Here is a 21,080-nt window from a genome sequence, read left to right on the forward strand (position 1 = left end):
TTATTCCAAGGAACTGGGACCGGTTTTCTCCCAAGGCAAATTCGCATTGCCCTCAGTGATCCTCAAGGGTTCCCCCTCACAGAGCACACTCCAATCCTGGTCATTACTGACTGACAAGAATTTTATATTTGACATCCCTTCATATCAAGAAACTCTTCAAAACGATAACAGATAAAGTTAAGCTTCCTAGAAAACGAGCCGTTTGGAGGATCTGGCTAAGAAACCCAGTCACCTTTTGAAAATCTCTGGCTAGTGGCCACATGGGGATTTTCAAACTAAAAAAGGCGAGTTTTGCCTGCTCGCCCTTTGACCCCACCTCAGTCTAAGGCGGGGATGTTGAAGGCAGGGTGATTGCATTTGAAATATCTACTTGGCGCCGTGCAACAACAACGGAGAATTGGAGTTGGGATCTAGAAAATGTAAAAGAAATGCTCGTCTATCTTCCAGGAGTATCTCCCGCGTTAATGAACTTGAAAACCACTGTGTTGAACCAGGCTCGCCCTCCCCATCACTTTCCACTCCTTATACTTGAGCGTTCTCAGAAAAGTTAAAATTTTAAAAGGAGAGAAAATATATCATAGAGATATACTAATCCTCTAATTCCTTAGAGGAGAGAATAACCTTTTCTCTTGATATAGGAACCAAGCATTGATCTGTCACACTGTTTGTTCTAGCCTGCCTCCCAGAGGCACATTCAGTTTGAAACGTTCAGGCTAGTTCATTAGGCGTCCCTAGCTCGTTTCTCCAAGAGAATCAAGATAACACTGTGGTTAGTTAATGGCTTTCTCTTGTTTCCCCCAGAGCCTGCCTGTCTGAAGCCTGCAGGCTCGAGAAGCTTCTTCCCCCCTTCTCTTTGCTATTAGTCACAGCTGGTAAGGCTCACAGGAGCCGAGCCTGTTTGAAAACAGTCGGATCACGAAAGCGTTTGAGTCTTTCTGCTGCAAGCAACAAACTTGGCCTGGCTGCCACCAGGAGATGGGGTGGGAGTGGGGGGTGGGGAAGGAATGCGTAGGGAAGGGAGGAAGAAAGGGAAATTGCTACCCATCTCACTTCAAAATCCTCTCTCGGAGGAAGCCCTTGGTGGGCTGCCTTGCTGGGAAGGGGGGCGGACTAACTTTTAAAAGATGCCTCTTGGGGCTCCTGCCTCCTGTCTGCAGCCCACTGTGCTCCCTTGTATTCTGGTAATGGGGTGGGGGTGGGGGCTAATGATGAGAAACCCCCCCACCATGCAGTGAGCTGACCTGAGGGCTGTTGCTGGTTTCCTAGACCCACTCACCCCCCTCCGCCCTGCCTCCCCTTCTCTACCTACTTTTTTATAGAACCAGAGGTAGAGGAAGGAAAGGGCTCAGATATTATAGATAAATTCCAAAACCAACCCCAGAGGCCTCTCTCACATTTTGGCGCAGGACTGCTGGAAGGAAAACTCGATGCCCCACAAAGCCTGGACTGATTTCTAAGAGCCCTGTGATCTGGTTGTTCAGTGCCTTGCTCCTTGCAAAACTGGCCCGAGGATTGCTGGATAATTTTATCTTAGGCCTCCAGTAGGGCCTCTGTGAACTCCTAGCAGGGGGCCATGTGTCTGCTGTTCCCCGGGAGTGGCTGGCGTGTTGCTGTTCAGAGACGCTCAGACAGAGTCCATGATGAGGGAGGTGGTAACGATGATGTCATCGCCAGTGACAAATTACCCTTTGTCCCAGCCCCTCATCCTGAGTCAGGAACACTAACAGTTGCATCGGGTTTATGAGGCCAATAAACATATATGCTTCGGGGTCAAGTTTAAATACAAGCCGGAAGAGTTTCATTTCCCTTTCTGGGTGTCTCCAGGATTCAAATTGTCCTGAGAAATCACACAGGAAAGTTTTACGAGGGTCCAGGTCAAGCCTGTAAAAGTAATGGGGTTCTTCAGGTCACCTCTTTCGGGGCAGTTTGAAGGCAGCTACTTATCTGGTTTGGGTTTTGCAGACCATGTGCCTGCCTCCTCTTGTTTGAGGACGTTGTAATTCTTCCACTGAATTTGGAGCATCTTCACAACCTCGGAGAGTTGTTGAGTGTAGGTGTATATTGACTTCCAAATTCAAGGTTGATGAAAAGAAAAACAAACAAACAAACAAAACCATTCAAACACACTTTTATTCTCTACCACCACCCCCCAAAGGGAATATGGGTGTAATAGTTTTAATTCACAAGGTTTATCAAAATTATGTTTTAGGGTTTTATCTCTCTTCAAAGGTCTCAGATTGAAGCTAAGAAGACCAAGTGGGAAGCCAGAAAATTTGAGATTGAAAATTCGAAATTCGAATGTGCTGGATTGTCCACTACAGCTCTTGTTTCGTGATGGGAAGATGATCACCAGTAGGAATGTAGCTATCCTAGGTTTGCTGTTGGAATGATGTGGATACTAAAACATACCAGCATCTCTACAGCAATCTTTCAAATATGAGTTATTTGAATCACCCAATTAAAAGAGGAATGACTATACCATTAAGAAAAATCAAGATACACCTTTTGTAAAGATTCTACTTAGACTTACCATTTTAGGGGATTCCCCCCCACACCCCCAGGTCTCATACTGGACATGAACCAATGGCATACTATTAACTAGCAACTTCTCCTGGAGGTGAATGTTATCTCTGGGTATGCATGAAGTAACATTAGTGGTGTTCATTTATTCATCAGACGGCCATAATGGCTGCGTTATTAATACAACTCATTTTCAGCCCTAGTGCTTCTAGCAATTTCTAGTGGTTCTCTTCTTTCTGCCTAACCCTTCCAGAGTGTTTCTTCTTCCTCATGTAACCAACACATTGATTGTGAATGTGGCTCTTGGTTCTGGTTCTTGGTTCTAGATGATCCATATTTTGTTCCTCAGAGAAAGGAAGACCGTGTCCATTCTCCAAGGCAACATTGGATCACACTCTGACTGGTTTTCATCGAACACCTACTAAAATCAGAGCTTTTTTTTTTTTTTTTTTTTCCTGGCCACAGTAGGGATTATAAAGCTAAATAAATCTCATTGGCTATGTTCTTGGCAGATGAGATGTTAAGTCGTAATAACTAAAATCACTTACTAACACTTACTACATATTAGGCACTGTTCTAAGTGTTGTATACACATAAACTCATCATCTTCAAAGAATCCTCTGGAGGACGCCTCATTATTATCCCCATTGCACAGAAAATAAAACAAAGAAATTGATGGGTTGAGTTATTGCTCAGTGTTGGAAACGAGAATACGAATCATCATGGGGCAAAAGGGGAACTTAAAAATTAGCATGCAGGAGTCAAAAATGAAAAACCCCATGGAGTCTCAACCATTGGGGAAGAAAACACCCAGCATGACAACAACACCATCAATAACACAGGCTAGATTTCCTGCAAAGCTGACCTTCAAAAGAATTTAAAGTAAACTTTACAGAGTCAGGTTGTTCCAAGAATGTATGCCAAGTGCCTTGCTTCATAGAATTCCCAATTCACCAAATCTCCATGTTGCAGATAGACAACTAGATACTTAGGAAATAGGTTGTCTAATTTTGCAAAATAGTAAAATGTGAAGCCAGAATTTAAACCCAGGTCTGCCTTGAACCAGCACCCGTGATTTTAGCCACTTTACCAAATGGCCTTTATCTTTGAGGGAAACACCTGGTATGATTTGGAAGAGCAAGGCTGAGATGCCTTGTATAGAGGAATGAAACAGAGGTGGGGAAGTAAGGTTGAGGATGTATCACAGAGGGCCATGATAAGAAGTTTTAACTGAGGGTGTTACATGATGGCTTGCTACTTCCAAATTTTTAGAAGAATTCATGGTGGGAATTATGCTTTAGTAACATGACTGACAATGAGATATTTTTGGCGAAGTGACAGAAAGGGCATCTTGGGGACCCTTGTAAATGACTCAGAAAACTTGTGAGTATCTAGGGAGAGCTGGGTGGCTCTCAGTTGGTTAAGCATCCACCTTCAGCTCAGGTCATGATCCCAGGGTCCTGAAATTGAGCCCCATGTCAGGTTCCTGGCTCAGTGTGGTACCTGCTTCCCCCTCTCCCGCCTGCTTATTTTCTCTCTCAACCTTTCTCTCTCTCTCTCTCTCTCTCATAAATAAATAAAATCTTTAAAAACTCTATGAGCATCTAAATAACAATGTAATAATAATAATCAAAAGGAAGGGATAAATCCAAAAGTCACCGTGGGCATAGAATACACATTTGGCAACTGGATTAGAGAGAGGGGAGAATGAGTGACAACTGGCATACCTGTAAAATAGTGGTGCGGTACCTAGACCATGGATAAACACATTAGAAAGTCTAGCTGAGGGGCACTTGGGTGGCTCAGTTAAGCATCTGCCTTCAGCTTAGGTCATGATCCTAGGACCCTGGGATCAAGCCCCACAACAGGCTCCCTCTTTCCTGCTTGTGTTCTCTCTCTCTGAAATAAATGAATAAAAATCTTAAAAAAAAAAAAAAAAAAAGAAGAAGAAGAAAAGAAAAGAAAAAAGAAAGTCTGCTGATTTGGTACTCACAATGACAAATTAGGGTTTGGATAGCGTGTTCTGAGGTCCCCACAAAGCATTGCACTGGAGCAGTCCAGCAGGTATTTAGAAACATGGGTCTGTGGTCAGGATAAGAATTGAGATAAAAAATATAACTTAAATAAAATTAAAATTTTTAGAATGCTTTTAGGTTTGGAGTGCCCGGGTGGGCCAGTGGGTTGTGTCCAATTTTTGGTTTTCGGTTCAGGTGGTGATCTCGGGGTTGTGAGATTGAGCCCCACTTTTGAGCACAGAGTCTGCTTGAGATTCTCTCTCCTTCTTCCTCTGCCCCTCCTGCTCATGCTCTCTCTCTCTAAGATCAATCAATCAATCGATCAATCAATCTTTTTAAAAAATAAAAAAGAATGTTTTTAGATTTATAAAAAAAAAACTGAAGATGCTATAGGAGTCTTCCATACATCATATACCCAATTTCTCCTAACATTAACATTTTGCATAAGTGTGGTACCTGTGTTTGAATTAATGAGGTAATATTAATTCCTTACTATCAACTAAAGTCCATAGTTTATTTAGATTACCTTAATTTTTACTTAATCTTATTTTTCTTTTTCTTTTTTTTTAAATATATTTATTTATTTGACAGACAGAGATCACAAGCAGGCAGAGAGGGAGGCAGAGAGAGAGGAGGAAGCAGGCTTCCCGCCGAGCAGAGAGACTGATTCGGGGCTCCATCCCAGGACCTAGGATCATGACCTGAGCCAAAGGCAGAGGCTTTAACCCACCAAGCCACCCAGGTGCCCCTAATCTTTTTCTGTTGTGGGATCACAACCAGGATACTACATCATGGGTCCTTAGGCTCCTCTTGCCTGTTACACTGTCTCAGACTTTACTTGTTTTGATGACCTTGACAGTTGTGATGAGTTTTGGTGAGATATCTTGAATGTCACTCTACTAAGATTTGTTTGGTGCCTTTCTCGTGATTGGGCTATGGTTATGTGTCTTTGGAAGACCACAGTGTCATTCTCATCACCTCATATCAGGGGTACATATTAATATGACCATCACTGTTGATACTCACTTTGATGACCTGGCTGAAGTCATGATTGTCACATTCCACCAATATAAAGTTATTCTTTCCTCTTTCTCTACCTCCCATTCATACTCTTTAAAAGGAAGTCACTCAGGTAGGGAGGGGAGGCATGTTACCCTCCTTATGAAGTATCATTATAAATTATTTGAAATTCTTCACTACAAAACTTTTGCCTGTTTTCCACAATTCTTTATTTATTTGGTCATTTATTTATATCAGTATTGGCATATGGATATTTATTTTGTACTTTGAATTATAACCTGATATTGCTTGATTAATTTTCTTGCTCAGATTGCTCCATTTTAAGCCATTGGGAACTCCTTCTGTGGGTTCCTATGCCCTTTTGACAGACCCCCGTCACTGTGTGCATAGATCTTTTGTGTGTCGTGTCAGTATTGTTAGCCTGTATCCTGCTGTGGGAAAGAATTGTCTCAAATAAAGTACAGCACTTACGTATAGTTTCTTTCCACTTTAGTTTTATGGACTCCACTCATTGCAAAGTCACTGGGGCCAACACATTTTCCCTCTACTGAAAAGTAATTTGGGAAATTGGCACAAAGATGGTGCCCAATAATAAGAGTTTAAATGAGTTTGCTAAGGAAGTACAGGGGCGATGGCACATCTTGAGGAAATGTTGCTGTTTTGGGAAGGGTGGGAGAAGGTGGACCAGGTGACAGTGATAATACAGAAGAGTAGAAAATGGATGACAAGAATACAATGGTACAGCTGCAACTGACAAGAAATAAAGGATCAGTTGGCTGGATGAGACAGCACATAAAGATGGAGACAAGGCTGTCATCTACAGACCAAACATGGGCTCCCTCTTTAAGATCATTCCTTTTTAACAAATATTCTCCAGAAACATACCCTCTTTGGGTCTCTGTGGTGCTTTGGTAACACAAGGCCTCATCTCACCCCAAGATTAACTTCTCCCTCTATCTTCTTCCTCCTCCAGGCTTCTTTTCTTTTCCCCCTCTTCCTCTCTCTAGATGCCATGTTTTCTCTAGTGTTTTGCGGTTGTATAAGGTACCACCCTGTGCAGTCTAACCTGAATTTTCCAAATGTAATTTTCCATTAATCATTCTCCAGGTCTCAGATGGCATTTGCTTCAAAAAGCCCCTCTTGATCTTGATCTTGCCTCCTCCAAAAGAAAAAGTTAGATGCTTCTGGAATGAGCTCCCATCACAGAACTTTCCCTGCTATGTCAGCACTTCTGGTTAACTTCTTGGTCTTCCTCACTAACCTGCCAACTACATGAGAAGACCCTATTAATTTTGGTCACCACTGTATCTGTCCATAGAGTACGTGACATTGAATAAGTACTTGATAAACATTTAGGTCATGAATTCATCTATAAAAGGAACCCTTAACTGTCATCATATCAGTCTGAAAATAACACAGTTATTGTCATCTTTAAGACTTATTTATTCCATTCTCCTCTTTTCTTCTCATCAACCAAAATGTATCCCATTCTTCAGCTTCCCAGCAATTTTTTTGGCTTCTCAGTTTGTGAAATATTCCATCTTACATTATTTAGTTGCCTTCTTGGATTTTCCATCATTCAATTTCATCACAAATTCTTATTCATGGCACCAGCTTGATTGCAACTTTTTTGAAAACAGGGGATGGGATCTATGTTTACTGGTAGCAAGCATTTACTGAACACCCAGTGTATGTATAGAGAGGGAAGACTTGACCGTCATCCTTTAGGGACTTATGTAACAATGAGGCAGGACAGACATGAAATGATGAGGGAGTACTTGCAAAGTAATGTAGAAGAAATTGTAACAGACTACAAACTGGCTTAGTATTTACAGGAGGCAGTAGAGATTGTCAGGGAAAGCATGATAAAGTTGGCAAGTGAGGAAAACTTTGGCAATAAGATAAATATAGGAAACTCATTGCTCTTCTGGTCCCTCTTGCAGGCCCCCTTCAGATGTGGGGACAGGGAGCAGGAAGCAAAGACAGATGTTAGAAAATCTGACTTCAAACCACTGTTGGGTCCACCATTGGCTGGTTGTATAAACTTGGGCAAGTCACTGAACTGTTCTGAGCATCAGTTAGTCCTCTGTAAGGTGATGATTTATTAATAGCCTACTTCTCAAGGATTGTAGTCAAGTGTAGATGCTGATGAACTCAGGGGGGCGTAGGTAAGGGTAAAAAAAAGAATTAAAATAGATTCTTATGTTTCTAGGCTTGAACAATATATAACTAGTGTGGTGTCATTAACTGAGATGAGGAAAAAACAGGGAGAGAAGGAAGTTTGGAAGGAAGAGAGAACTAGGGAGGCAGAGAATCACTAATGTTGCCTTCAACATGCTCCAATCACCATACCTGTTAGATCATGAATGGTCTGTTCCCGAAGTTCACTCAGCTCTCTACTCCCCCACCCATCAACCCAAAATAGCATGCTCTATCACTTTCTGCTTCTGCCCTGCCTTGAATTTTCCATAATGCATACTCCTTTGCAAAATTATGTTAGATTTCTTTCATCGTTGTTGCTGCTCATTGTTATATCCCTCTCTAGAATATAAATGCTGAGAGGACAGGTATCTTATTTTGCTGGCACCCAACACTGAATGAACACATGATTGAATAAATGAATGAATGAATCTCAGTAAGGATGTCAGTGTAACTGCTGAATAAATGTGTCTTGGGATCACAAGAGTCAGAATACAGCTAAAAATACAAACAGTTACTTATCAGCAGCAATCAGATGGAAACATGGATGGAGAAGAGCTGAGAAAAAGAGAAGGAAATACCAGCTGAGAGTGAGCAGAAGACTCTGGAATGCACCTGTGGAAGAACTGGGTTTGAACATAGTTGCTTGTTGCCTCCAGAGCTCAGACTTTGGAGCACTGTGGTGTTCTGTTTTCCCCCCACTGGGAGAGATCCTGGTTCGGGTCCCACCTCCCCAGTGACCAAGAAAAATCAACCTCATGCATGCCCTTCACCAGCCCTTGAACCAGGTCTGAGGCAGCTTCAGATTGTCACATCAGCATCTCGGAGTGGCATGGAAGACTTAAAAAGCACCTGCATTAGCCCTGGAAAAAACGCATAATTTGAAAAAAGGTATTTTTTTTTTTTTTAACTGTAGGATTTTAGGCTTTAGTTGCAGATGATTCTCAGAAATCAAGTAAAGTCTTTAGGCGTCTTAGTGTCAGTGGATAGTTGTCTGTCAACACTGAATATGAAACATCCTGTTAACCAAAGACTGGCGATCAGGAACATCTAATATCCCATCCTAGTATTTTTATTTTTATTTTATTTTATTTTATTTTATTTTATTTTACTTAAAGAATACCCTAGCATTGGGATGCCTGGGTGGCTCAGTCAGTTTAGCATGCCCTTTAGGCTCAGGTCATGATCCCAGGGTCCTGGGATAGAATCCTGGATCAGGTTCCTTGCTCAGCAGAGAGCCTGCTTCTCCCTCCGCCTGTCACTCCCCTTGCTTATGTTCTCTCTCTCCCTCCTCTTTCTCTCTCTCTCTGTTTTTGACAAATACATAAATAAAATCTTAAAAGGAAAAAAGAATACCCTAGCATCTTTCTATAAGCAGAGTGATCATTCACACCCTCCAAAGAAGACAAAATGGCATCTTTTGATATTGCTTTTGCTACCTGGCTAAACAAAGACAGAGAGAGATGGCTCCATGATGCCCGCAAAGTAATTAAGCGGAAAGCCATGTGCATTTCAACCGTAAGTGCAAAGACCCTGGTTAAGATGTTGTGGCCACTACTCTTGAAAGTCACAGCAATTCATCGAAAACAGATGGATTTTGGATCTGCCGGCTACAGGGCTTTCCTTCTTGAGTTTGCAACCCCTGCATGTAAGGAACACATGTGCCGTCAGGAAATCAGTGCTCTTTTAAGGGTGAAAAAATATATAACATCTTTTTCATTTGCTTCGGGGGACAAGCAACCTAATGTGGCATTTTCCCTGCAGAAGCTGTGATCAGGAATTTTAGAAGCTCGGAATTCATGACAAAATTAAGAAAGCAGAAAGTTCAGAACACTCTGTCTGCTCAGCAATTCATCCTCTGATGTTCTTCTGTGGTTTAATCAATGCTGACACCTGACTCAGAAATTGAGGAAGGGTACCGTGTATGTCTTCATGAGAGATAGGAGGTCTTCTAGTTGAATATACATTTGTAACTCGTTCTCCTAAAATAGTATTTTTCTGAGCAAAAGATTTTATTACATAAATTGCATTTAAGGAAATACCGTTTTCCATAAGATATTTAAAATAAGAATAATAATGCCACCTGGGCTCCTAGATGGCTCAGTGGGTTAAGCATCTGACTTTAGCTCAGGTCATCATCTGAGGGTCCTGGGATCAAGCCCCACATGGGGCTCCCTGCTCAGCAGGAAGTCTGCCTCTCCCTCTCCTACTGCCCTTCCCCCCACACAGTTGCTCTCTTTCTCTCTCAAATAAATAAATAAAATCTTTAAATAATAATACCACAAAAGAAACAGCTTTGCAAACCAAAACCTGAGTGTTCCTACTTTTTGGAGAGACAGTTTTTGGTCTAACAGTTTAGGTGCTGTATTAACACGCCTTCCCGTCAATATTGGTATGTCAAAAGCTATGGTTAGTCTTAGGTGCTGTAACTTAGAGAGCAGTGAAAAGGAATTTTATTTTAAAGTATGATCAAATATAGTGGAACACGGGCTGAGTCCCACACAAAGGAATTCCAGGCTAGTGGTTTTACCACAGCAAACTGAGGAGGATAACACTTGAGGAAACCTTTCCTTTGAACTCCTTACACACAACTCTTCTCCAACATGGCAACAGCCAATTTGAAGCAACAATGAAAAACGCTCACCTTAGACATCCACGAAGGCTTAATTTTGCTCTCTGAGGACTCTCCCGCGAGGCGCCCAATCCATCTTTATTCTTCTTGGTCAACGCAAGTTGTCTCCTAGAAACCCTCTTTAGCGCCTAGGTTACTCTAAGAGGCCATCAGAGTCGGTGCCGAACAATGTATTTATATTTGCTTTCCAGGATGGGGATGGTGTCGTGTTGTATGCAAACTTGTAAAATAAAACTTAAAAGAGTGTCTGAAAGAACTTCATTTCACATATGACCTTTTACAGTAATTGGATCTGAATTATAATCAGTCACCTGAATCCTGAAATAGATAAAATAGTTTTTTAATGTTAAAAAGTTTTAGCCCTCCGTTGATTATCTATCAGTGCTTACAGTCCTGTGAAAATAAGATAAATGAGAAATTTGGTCTCTAATTAGACTTCACTAGATTTACAGCTTTTAATTTATACGCCAATGCAGCTCAGGCCGGCATTAACGCGGATAGAGATGGAGCCACAGTTTTCAATTGATTTAACAATTTAATTGCAGCATTAACATCCATTAACATTTAACTAACCTTTTAAACTAACCTCAGGCACAACCTTAAAGACTAAATGAAGTAAAATTGCATATAAAAAGGTACTAACATACAGCTGTAAGAAGCCCTAGTGAATCTTGAGGGAGATTTTGCATTACTTCCTCACATCAGCAGGAGGGAGTCTGTTTTCCTTCTTGCAAAATTCAGAAGGAAAGCAGGCTCTAATTTATAGGAAAAGGAAATAGGCACATTTGATGGTTATTAACTCTCATTTATGTCTTCTCGTCTATCGCAATGTCTCAAGGATGTAATATCGCTTCCAATAGTGAATAGGAGGGGGACTGGAAGGGGGGCGGTGGGGGGAGAGGACCACTCCAGAACTGAATGCAAATTGGGTAGGAAGCCGACCTCTAGTCCATTTCAAACTCTGTTCTACTCATGAACTATGGAGAATGCCTGCCTTAATTCAATCAGCAGAACCAACTCTTGTACATTTGTTTCTTTGTTTGTTTGAATTTGGGGTTGGGTTGCTTGGTCAATGTTTCTCTTTAAAATTTTTTTCAGGCTTTTACTTTCTCTCTTTTATTTTAATTGAATGGGAAGATTAGAATGGAACCATAGATTATATTTGAAGTTTGCAGGAAAATTCAGGGTTGTAGCTGTTTGGCCAGTTTTATGATTTGAAGGGTGAAGGGAGAAATTTGAAGATACCATCCTCTGACTTCAAAAGTAACTATTAGGGAGGGATTGGGTCACTGGGGGATGGGCATTGGGGAAGGTATGTGCTATGGTGAGCACTGTGAATTGTGTAAGACTGATGAATCACAGACCTGTACCCATGAAACAATACATTATGTGTTAATTAAAAAATAAATAAATATTAAACTGTGGAAGATCTAGTTTGATGCATGTGGACTTCTCTCTATAGAAGAAGGGTCACGATTGATCGCTCTATTAAAGTAACTACAGGGTTTCCTTGGTTGACTTTAGAATGTCTCTACAAGGCAACCCAGGAGGACTCAACAAAACCATGCCAACATCTTTGTGATTTTCAGGAAGCTGTCCTGTACCATCAACTTGGGCATTGGGGTCTCACAATCGGCCCCAAAGCACGGGACCATCCTGGGCTTGTTCCCATCAGTGCCATGGATTGAGATGTTTAGGGGAGCAGGAAGACCTTCCAGCCAGCAGAGTCACACGGCTCACGAGCTGATACTATAGATCATCCATGTGGTAGTAGTTCAATGATCCGGATATTAAAAGCCCATCACTGCAAGCATTGACAATGTATATTGTCACTCTGCTATTTTTCATGCTTCCTGGCACTTCAGTTTTAATCTGTGTTGCCGGGCTGTGAGGATCTATTACACTAACGTTGTCCTCATCTAGGAAATGTGGGAGTAGTGTAAGACAACGCTTGCCTTAGAAAGTCTAGTGCAGCACCTCGCAAGAAAGGACTGTAATTAACCTTAGTAAACAGGAAGAAAAAGTGATCCGAGAAACCACTAGGGTGATAATATGTTATAATCAGCCTTTTCTGTTCACATTTGCTTTAGTAATGCTTTATATACAAATACCACTGATGTGTTTAATTTATCTTATTATAGAGAGTTATACATCCCAATTCAGTACCAGGTAGGGGGGCTCTGAAGTCAGGCTGTATGAATTTATACCCTGCCTTTACCACTTGCTAGTTTTATGTCCAAAGCAAGTTCTTTAAACTCTCTAGGTCTTCAATTCTTTTTCTTTAAAAAAAAATTGAAATAATTAAAATAGTTCCTTCTCCATAAATGGTTGGGAATATTAAATCAGTGCTCAACATGACCCACATTCAGTGCAGTGGCCAGCAAAATATTTTCACTCAATAAGTGCTGAAGACAGAAAGAGGAGGAGGAAGAAACATGGAAGCAAGATTCTAAGAAATCTGCAAATATGAGAATTAAGTCACAAACATACTATTACTATAGCTATCCATATGTGGTGTTAAAGGGATTCAGATAGGTAAGAAAAACACTTAAATTTTGAGCAAGTTGTTGAAAAACAAAGGAAAAATCTACCATCCTATTAAAAGCCATTTTAATAAAATGTGAGGTGATGAAGTTTTTTAGGAAAAAATGGTGAAAATCTTCACAATGAGTTTCTTAGACTTGATAACAACAAAAAAAAAAACAACAACAAAAATAATAAATGACAGGAAAATGGACAATTTGAACCTCAACAGAATTTTAAAAAACCATAAAAAGTTCAGGTAAAAGGGTAAAAAGACAAACTACAGACTGAGAGACTGTATTTTCAAACAAAATTTCAAAACAAAAGTTGAAAGTTTTGTTTCAACAAAACATCAGAATTTGATTATATGAAGAATTCTCAGAACTGAAAAGTAGAAAACCAAAGGATTAAAGTAGGCAAATAAAGGAAGACAAAGAGGCACTTTCTGGAAGAGGATATGCAGATAACAAACAAGAACATAAAACATGTAATATCTTCACTTACTACAGAAATAAAAATTACAACTATGAGATATCACTACACACCTAACAGAATGGCAAAAAAAAAAACAAAAAACAAAAAACAAAAAAAACAGTAAAATACCAAATGCTGGCAAGGATGCAGAGAAACTCAATTACACATACATTGCTGGTAGGAATGTAAAATGTTACAATCACTCTGAAAAACTGGTTAACAATTTCTTGCCAACTAAGCATTTGTTGAGATACAACTCAGCAACTACTCCATGTCTTTGACCTTAAAATAATAAAATAAAAACTGGCCTCTATACCAAAAAAAAAAAAAAAAAAAAAAGCATGAATGTTCATAACTACTTTATTCACAATAGCCCTAAACTGGAAACAATTCAAATACTATCCAGTAGGCAAATGATTAAAAACTGTAGTTCATCCATGTTATTACTTAGCAATAAAAAGTACAAACCATCAACACATGTCACAGTTGGAAGGACCCTAAGAAAACGATGTTGAGGGATAAGGTCAATCCTAAAAGGCTGCACACTGTAAAAGTTGACTTGTATAATATTCTGGAAATGACAAATTTATAGAAATGACAGATTAATGTTTCTCAGGAGTTAGGGATGGAGGCAGGGGTGGTGTACAAAAGGTCTGCAAAGAAGACCCCTATAATGATGAACTGACCTAATCTTGACTGTAATGGTGATCTATGAAAACATCTGATGAAATTACATAGAACAAAATACACACACACACACACACACACACACACACACACACACCAATGATACCTGTAAAAATTGTGAAATCTGAATCAGATCAGTAGATTACATCAAAATCTGTTTCCTGGTTATGATCTTATGTATACTATACTCATGCAGATGTTCCCATCAGGGAAGACTAGATGGAGATGGGAGGTAGTATGATATCAACTATAAGCCTATTTCCCAGCCCCCTTTTGTCATAAACCTGATTCTAGAGCCTTCCCAGAAATTCTCTGAATCACTCAATATTCAGAAGTCCTCTGATGCTTAAAATGGATGGATGGTGTTGGGAATCCATTGCTGGCAGCTGAGAGCTCTGAGTGATACAGACAGACACAGGCCTCATTTCCTGACATTAATAACACTGAGACAGTATGAATGATGCAAAACCCTCTTTAAATTCTGCATACTTCATTCCAAGCTGAACTACTTGAATGCAATTGTTTGACAAGAACAAAATTAAAAAGCATCCCAAGAGAGCAGCGTTTAGCCATATATCATAAACGCTCAAAACTATTTTTTTTTTTTTTAAACTGGAGAAATCTCTTAAGGATAACTTTTCATGGGGCCTCAGGCTTGCCTTGTACTGGACACATGGTCTAAGGTCAAGCTAAAAGGTAGAGTCTAGGTTAAACCTTGGAACCAAAATTCCTGTGATTTCTCCATCATGTCCTCTTCTCATGAGTTAACAGGATCAGGAAGAAGGCACTTGCCTACTAAGAAGGAAGGAAGTAAAAATTGACGCACACCACACCGAGTCATGCTCAGAATGTAGGTAGGACTTTTGGTGGGCTTGAGGTCAAGAGTCAATCAGAGCTTGGGATCTGTTAGCAAGTTAGCAAAATGAAAACACAGAAAGGAAACCTAGGGAAACTCAAGCCAGAGAAGAGACCAACATTCAACTAGTAATTTGAAGTTCCCTAGTTCCCTAGTTCGCCTCTGCTTGGGGCGAGAACATTTGTTCTCTGGCTTCTTTTATACTTTCTACTGGCTGTGGAAGACCTTGGATTTTACAAACAGGTAGTGTTTGTTGTGGGCTCAGGAACAATCAGAAATCCACAAGTGCCCCTGTCCCTTTTAAAGCTCAGGCCACCAGTACTTAATACACTTAAAAATCTTTACAAAAAACAAACAACTGATTGTTGAATCAGGCATTTTCATTAAGTACTTAAAAAACAATTTCCTGCTTAATCTTCATTAATACCTCTATCAAGTAAGCTTTATTATTTCTATTTTTATACAGAATAAATCGAGATTGGGAGAGGCCAAGTAGCTTCTCAAAGTTTACAAAACTAGTCCCCAGTAGATCTCAAGAGTTGAACCAAGATCTGCCATATCCCAAAGCCTTTGCTCTTGAGTATTGAGCTCAATGATACTAGTGCTTAGGAACTAATATAAACTGGTAATAAAATCACCACCTTACCATTGTGCTGAGCAAGGTATGTAAATAATCAACAGTCATTTTTTTTTCCTATGAGTAATATGGAATCTTCTAAACTTCTTCAACCTCTCAACCAAGAGTTTAATCTATTCAGCATACTTTTGTCAAATAGAAAATAAATAAGACCTGCTGGAAAACCTATCAACAAAATCCTGCTGTCCTGAAGCACTCTGAAAGCCCATTGTCAATCAAGCTGGAATGTCCAGAACACATTGTATATCTATCTGCTGTCCAGGGTCCCTCCTGCCTCAGACTAAGTTAGACCGTCTTTGTTATAGATACGTCCCTCAGTGGTTGGAGCCTAGAGATACAGAGAGCAGGGGATCTGCTGAGAAGGTTAAGTGGCTTTGGTGGGCACTGATGAAATGACTACAAATTTAGCATAACAGTAAACATTTCTTCCCATGTATGTACACTGAAAATTCAATTTTGTAAGATGCTCCCCAAGGGTTTTCATGAATTTCTGATTATTTTTCTACTAAATAATTGCCTCTAATGGGCAATTTAGAAAAAAGAACATTAAAAAAAATGTGATTATCCCTGTATCTGATATTAGCACTAATGAACAAAGAGAGGTCAAGACCAGAGGTTTCTTGATCCTTACATGGTGAGAGCCAAGTACAGCGCATGGCCCACCATAGGCATTTGACCAGCATTTGTTAGGTGAGTGATAATTTCATAAGGCCCACATGGTAAGACTTCTTTCCCTCAATTCGGGACACCTTTTTGTGAATATAGTCCATCCAAGAAACTATTTATCTGTTTTCTATTTAAATGGTAGATACACTTCGAAAAGAGATGAATTAAGGCACAGTTCATTCTGACACATCTCCCTGGTGTTTGTGGGAGATTGCTCTTGTGAACTCTGGGCACAGTTTCTGCAACAATAGGGTTCCTAGAGAAGATAAACATGCCGGCGTGAGCACAGGGTGGAAACGTGCTCCCACTTAAACGGTTCACCACCTACCCACCTTTCCCTGGCCAGTTGTTCTGGGTGGCTGCTAGCGAGGAGATGCCTTGTGACAAACTCAGGTAAAGGGAAGAAATAAGGCTTTTGAAGACAGCCAAGTGGTCCTTTACTCTGGACACTCTCGCTTCCTCTTTTCTCTCCCTCCCAATCAGTGCCACTGTGGGCCAAACCCAACTTTGGTTTCCATTTCCCACAAAGAGCTGAAGGTATAATAATATAATTCTCTATCACCGTAGAAACTTGAGTCAGTATTCGATCTTCACCAGTTGATAAATTTAACCCATGGAACATAAAGGCATGTTGCAAGATCTAAAGATTGTAGTGAGGGCATGAAGGTACTACTCTGCTGAGTTTCATTTCTTTATCCAAATAGAGAGGCTGTTCATTTGTCTTCCTCTACCACTCCTTCAGGCAATGTTTTCACTCTTTTTACTTCCTTTTTATTGAAGGCAAAAACTTCTGATATCTTTTTTAAAATATGCTCCCAAACTTTGTTCTTCTGTTTAATCTTAATACAGCTGCAAATGAAGTAAACCTTTAAAATAATCAAAACATGGGGGCGCCTGGGTGACTCAGTTGTTTAAGCGCCGGCCTGTCTGGACTTAGGTCATGATCTCAGGGTCCTGAGATTGAGTCCTGCATTGGGCTCCCTTCTCAGTGGGAAGCCTGCTTCTCCCTCTTCCTCTGCTGTTCCCCTGTTTGTGTGTTCTCTCTGTCTCTCTCTCTCTGTCAAATAAATAAATAAAATCTTTTTTAAAAAATAAAATAATCAAAACTTGAAGGTAAAGGGAATCTGGAAAGTAAATATTTGATTGCATTGTGACAGTATCTCTAATATATAAAATTTAGAATTGATCAGAAATACTAAGATTTCACCAATACATAATAAATGAACTATTTGGGATATATTGATAAAAATGGATTTGCCCAGCCTTACTAGAGGATTTTAGGCATTAAAAAAAAACTAGAAAATATTTTGAAAATCAGAAAATATCCCCCCCCCGCTGCTGAGAGTATGACAAAGAGGCTGTTACAGCAATGTAAGTGATCCTATCTTTTTGAAAAGGCATTTTCCAATATGTACCAAATGTCCTTAAAAAGTTCATTCAATACTGAGTCAGCTCACTTACTGAAATCTCGACTAAGGGGATAGTACTAATTGCAGAAAAAAAAAGCATGTGCACGAAATGCTCATTTCTGTGCTATCCAAAATTGCAAAAAAAAAAAAAAAAAAGAAAACAAGCAATCTGAAATTTGAGGGTTAAGTATATTATGGTACAGTCATTAAATGAAGATTTATAATAACAAGATAAAAGCTTTCAATGGGTTTTGAGTTTAAAGAAAAAAACCCTGTAACTGATTATACCATTCATGAGACAGTGAGTGAAGGAGAGCAAGAGAGAGAAGAAACCATCCAGTGATATGTTTCTGTTCATACTGGGGAGTCTGTGTCTAGTGCTTTCCCTTCAGTTTTTGGCTTCCACCAAGAAATATTTATTTACAAAACACATATATATTAGCACAAACTGGTAGAATCAGACCTATCAGAGTATAAGGAGGAACATAATAGTATTTAGAATGCAATTCATTGTCTGGAATATTGCCTTTCTATTGTAATTTAAAAAACACACACACAAGGACAGGATGAATACCTCAGTTCTTTCTGAGAATGCATAAGTTGAAATAACAAGGCAAAACAAAACTACCTCCTCCCCTCTTTCCTGCCTTTGCTTTGTGTTTCATGAAGTATACTTCATTTCTCAAGGAGAGTGCTCAAATCAGGGCAAAGGGGTGGAGTGTACGAAATTGTTGGTTATTTACCAGAAGTGAGTGCTGAAAACACATCTGCGCCTTGAGGCATTATGGAGCCTTTCAAAGAGCCTCCAAGGCGACCTCCTATAAATCTCGGTTCCTGTCATGTTTAACTAAAACCCAATACCCACTCAACAAGAAATTCATCAATGTTACAAAGAAAACAATGACAAAGCACTCTCCTTTGTGTCAGGAAAAACCGATCCTTCCACCAGAAAAGAAATATATTCTCTGATCCTTTCTACTTCTCTGTTTCTTCTCTCTTCTCCCTTTGCTTCCTCTCTTGCCCTCATTCTCTGTGTGTGTGTCTCTCTGTCTCTGTCTCTCTCCCTCTCTCTTTTTGTCATTCTCTCTCCTCCTTTCTGGCCAGCACCCTTTCCAGCAGGGTCAAAAAAAAAAAAAAAAAAGCAGTTCTCAGTGAGAGAGAAGAATTTTAGGTTATCAAAATATGAGAGCACAGACTATCTTCCCACACTTACAACAACAGCCTTTGATAACATAGGAGGCTGCCAGTCATCTCTTCCTTCTTAACTCTGATGTGGAGCCCGGCGTCATGTGACCCGAGTCCTTTGCATTTCAGCTGCACATTGCTGTTCTCTCACAAGTGGCATTTTACTCTGATACTCAAAACCATCTGTTACTCCCCTATGATCTTGCTCAGTCTTCATTTTAATTCTCTTGCTTACCTCTTTGGAGAAAATGACTGGAGACTACTGTGAGTCCAAGAGAGGCATTAGACTTCATTTAGTGATACGAGCTTGTGTTACTCTGCCCTCTTTTGTACCTGACGGTCATGGCAGTAGATGCATTAGAAGGTTCTATAAAATTTGGAAAAATAATGCTACCCTGCTGATAAGATTCAAATTCGGTTTTGAACATGCACTTTGGCATGTGGGTTCATCATGTTTCAGATTTCCCCTCCCCATCTCCCCAGGGAATCTAGAACGTAGTCTAAGGATATATCCTGTCTCAACGGATAAGCTCAATCCATTGGCTCTGAAGCCGTGCCATGTCCTGGTAGAAGGAAACTCTACTGGACCCCACCCCTAGCATAGCCTCATCACATTCTTGTTCTGCCCCAAGAAGATCCCACCCAATGAGGAAAGATGCTCCCCACTATACCCTCTCCTCTGTCTCAGGGTCCCTCACTAAGGGGACAGACAGTACAATCAACTCTTAACCAACTCTCATACCACATCTTATCAATTTATAATCTTCAATCTATTCCTAAAATGTGCATATTTAGATATTCATTATTAATTATTTTTGAACAGTTTTTTAGCTTTTAATCTGCATACATTGGGTTCATCGCCTCATTCCATCTGTTAATTGACAATATCTTCAATTCTACTTAATATCAAAAACCAAATTACATGATATTAACAAGCCTAACTTACAGAATGTGTTAAGAAATTTAATTTTATCTCCTAGGTATAGTTATTATTGTTACTTTTAGTATTTCATGAATACTATATGAGACTTAGAGATTATAAATTATTTTCTTAGAGATATTTCCATTAGAGCTTTAAAATAATTGTATAAAGAATGTTATTCTCATATATTGTTGAAGAGATGGACCCCCTTGCCATAGAGCATTTTCCAAGGTCTCACAGCTAATAAGTGAGCATTTTGGATTTCCTACAAAATGTTTTTCCTTCTTATATCTAGAAATCAAGCCAGTCTGTAATCCTCAAAGTATCTTAGTCTTATAATATTCCTAGTTGGGGTTCAGTGGCTATATTCTTTTTCTCACTGCATTTACTTGACTGATTGAGAGATCAGCTAAATGCTCTATTCTTGTGGAGAGTCTCGAATGAATATTTGCAAATTTGTAAATTGTGGAAAATCTCATGTTCATGAAAATTTTAACCATTGATAACTCTAATCCAAACTCATTTTTAATATTAAAGGATACCATTAGGAATTTCCATTGTATTGAAGCTGTGATCTGAACTAAAACCTTCTTCAACGTGTCAATTATGATGATAAGATTGTCACTGTGGGCATGACTCCCAGTTATGTTCATACCTTATTGGCAGTTTCCTTCATGTCTTCAGCCTGGACATCCATGGCTGACATGCACTGGGTCCCCAGACAGACACCTTTTGAGCCACATCTACTGTGTGTGAGTATTCCCTATTTCTCTAAAACGTCAATACTAATGTGCCTAACACCAACAACTATCGTTTTTTGTTATAATCACATATTGCAGCAAACTTTTCTTGCATCAAGTTCCTGTCACTTTTGGGGGTATCTGGCATTAGGGTATCTCAACAGAAAAGAAACATTCTGACATCTTCTCTTTCTCTAGGCAAGAAGAAAGCCCAATATCACATGGAAGGCCTTAAATGTTATCCAGTGCTGCTAAGGACAGAGAAACATCTGACCTTACACCAGGGAGTAAATTCCAGGTAAATGAGTCGGTGAAGGAGGCCCCATTTAAGGAGGGGCCCCCATTTTCAGACAAATAGCTTGACACTCTACAGGTGAAAGGAGATCTAGGATCCTGGATTGGCTTTTCCTGTGGGCATTTAAAGGTTGACTGAAGGACAGGTTTTGAGGACTGGAGAGTCAGGCACGTAATACACACCTTGTTTTCATGCTTTTGCAATGTCTGGTTCGAACTCATTAAAATGTGTCTTTTATCCAATCACCTAGAAAAAGTATTAAGGCAATAGTAAAAAAAAAAAAAAAAAAAAAAAAAAAAA

Source organism: Lontra canadensis, unplaced genomic scaffold (genome assembly GCF_010015895.1).
Source record: "Lontra canadensis isolate GAN:19392208 unplaced genomic scaffold, GSC_riverotter_1.0 scaffold89, whole genome shotgun sequence".
NCBI lineage: Eukaryota > Metazoa > Chordata > Mammalia > Carnivora > Mustelidae > Lontra > Lontra canadensis.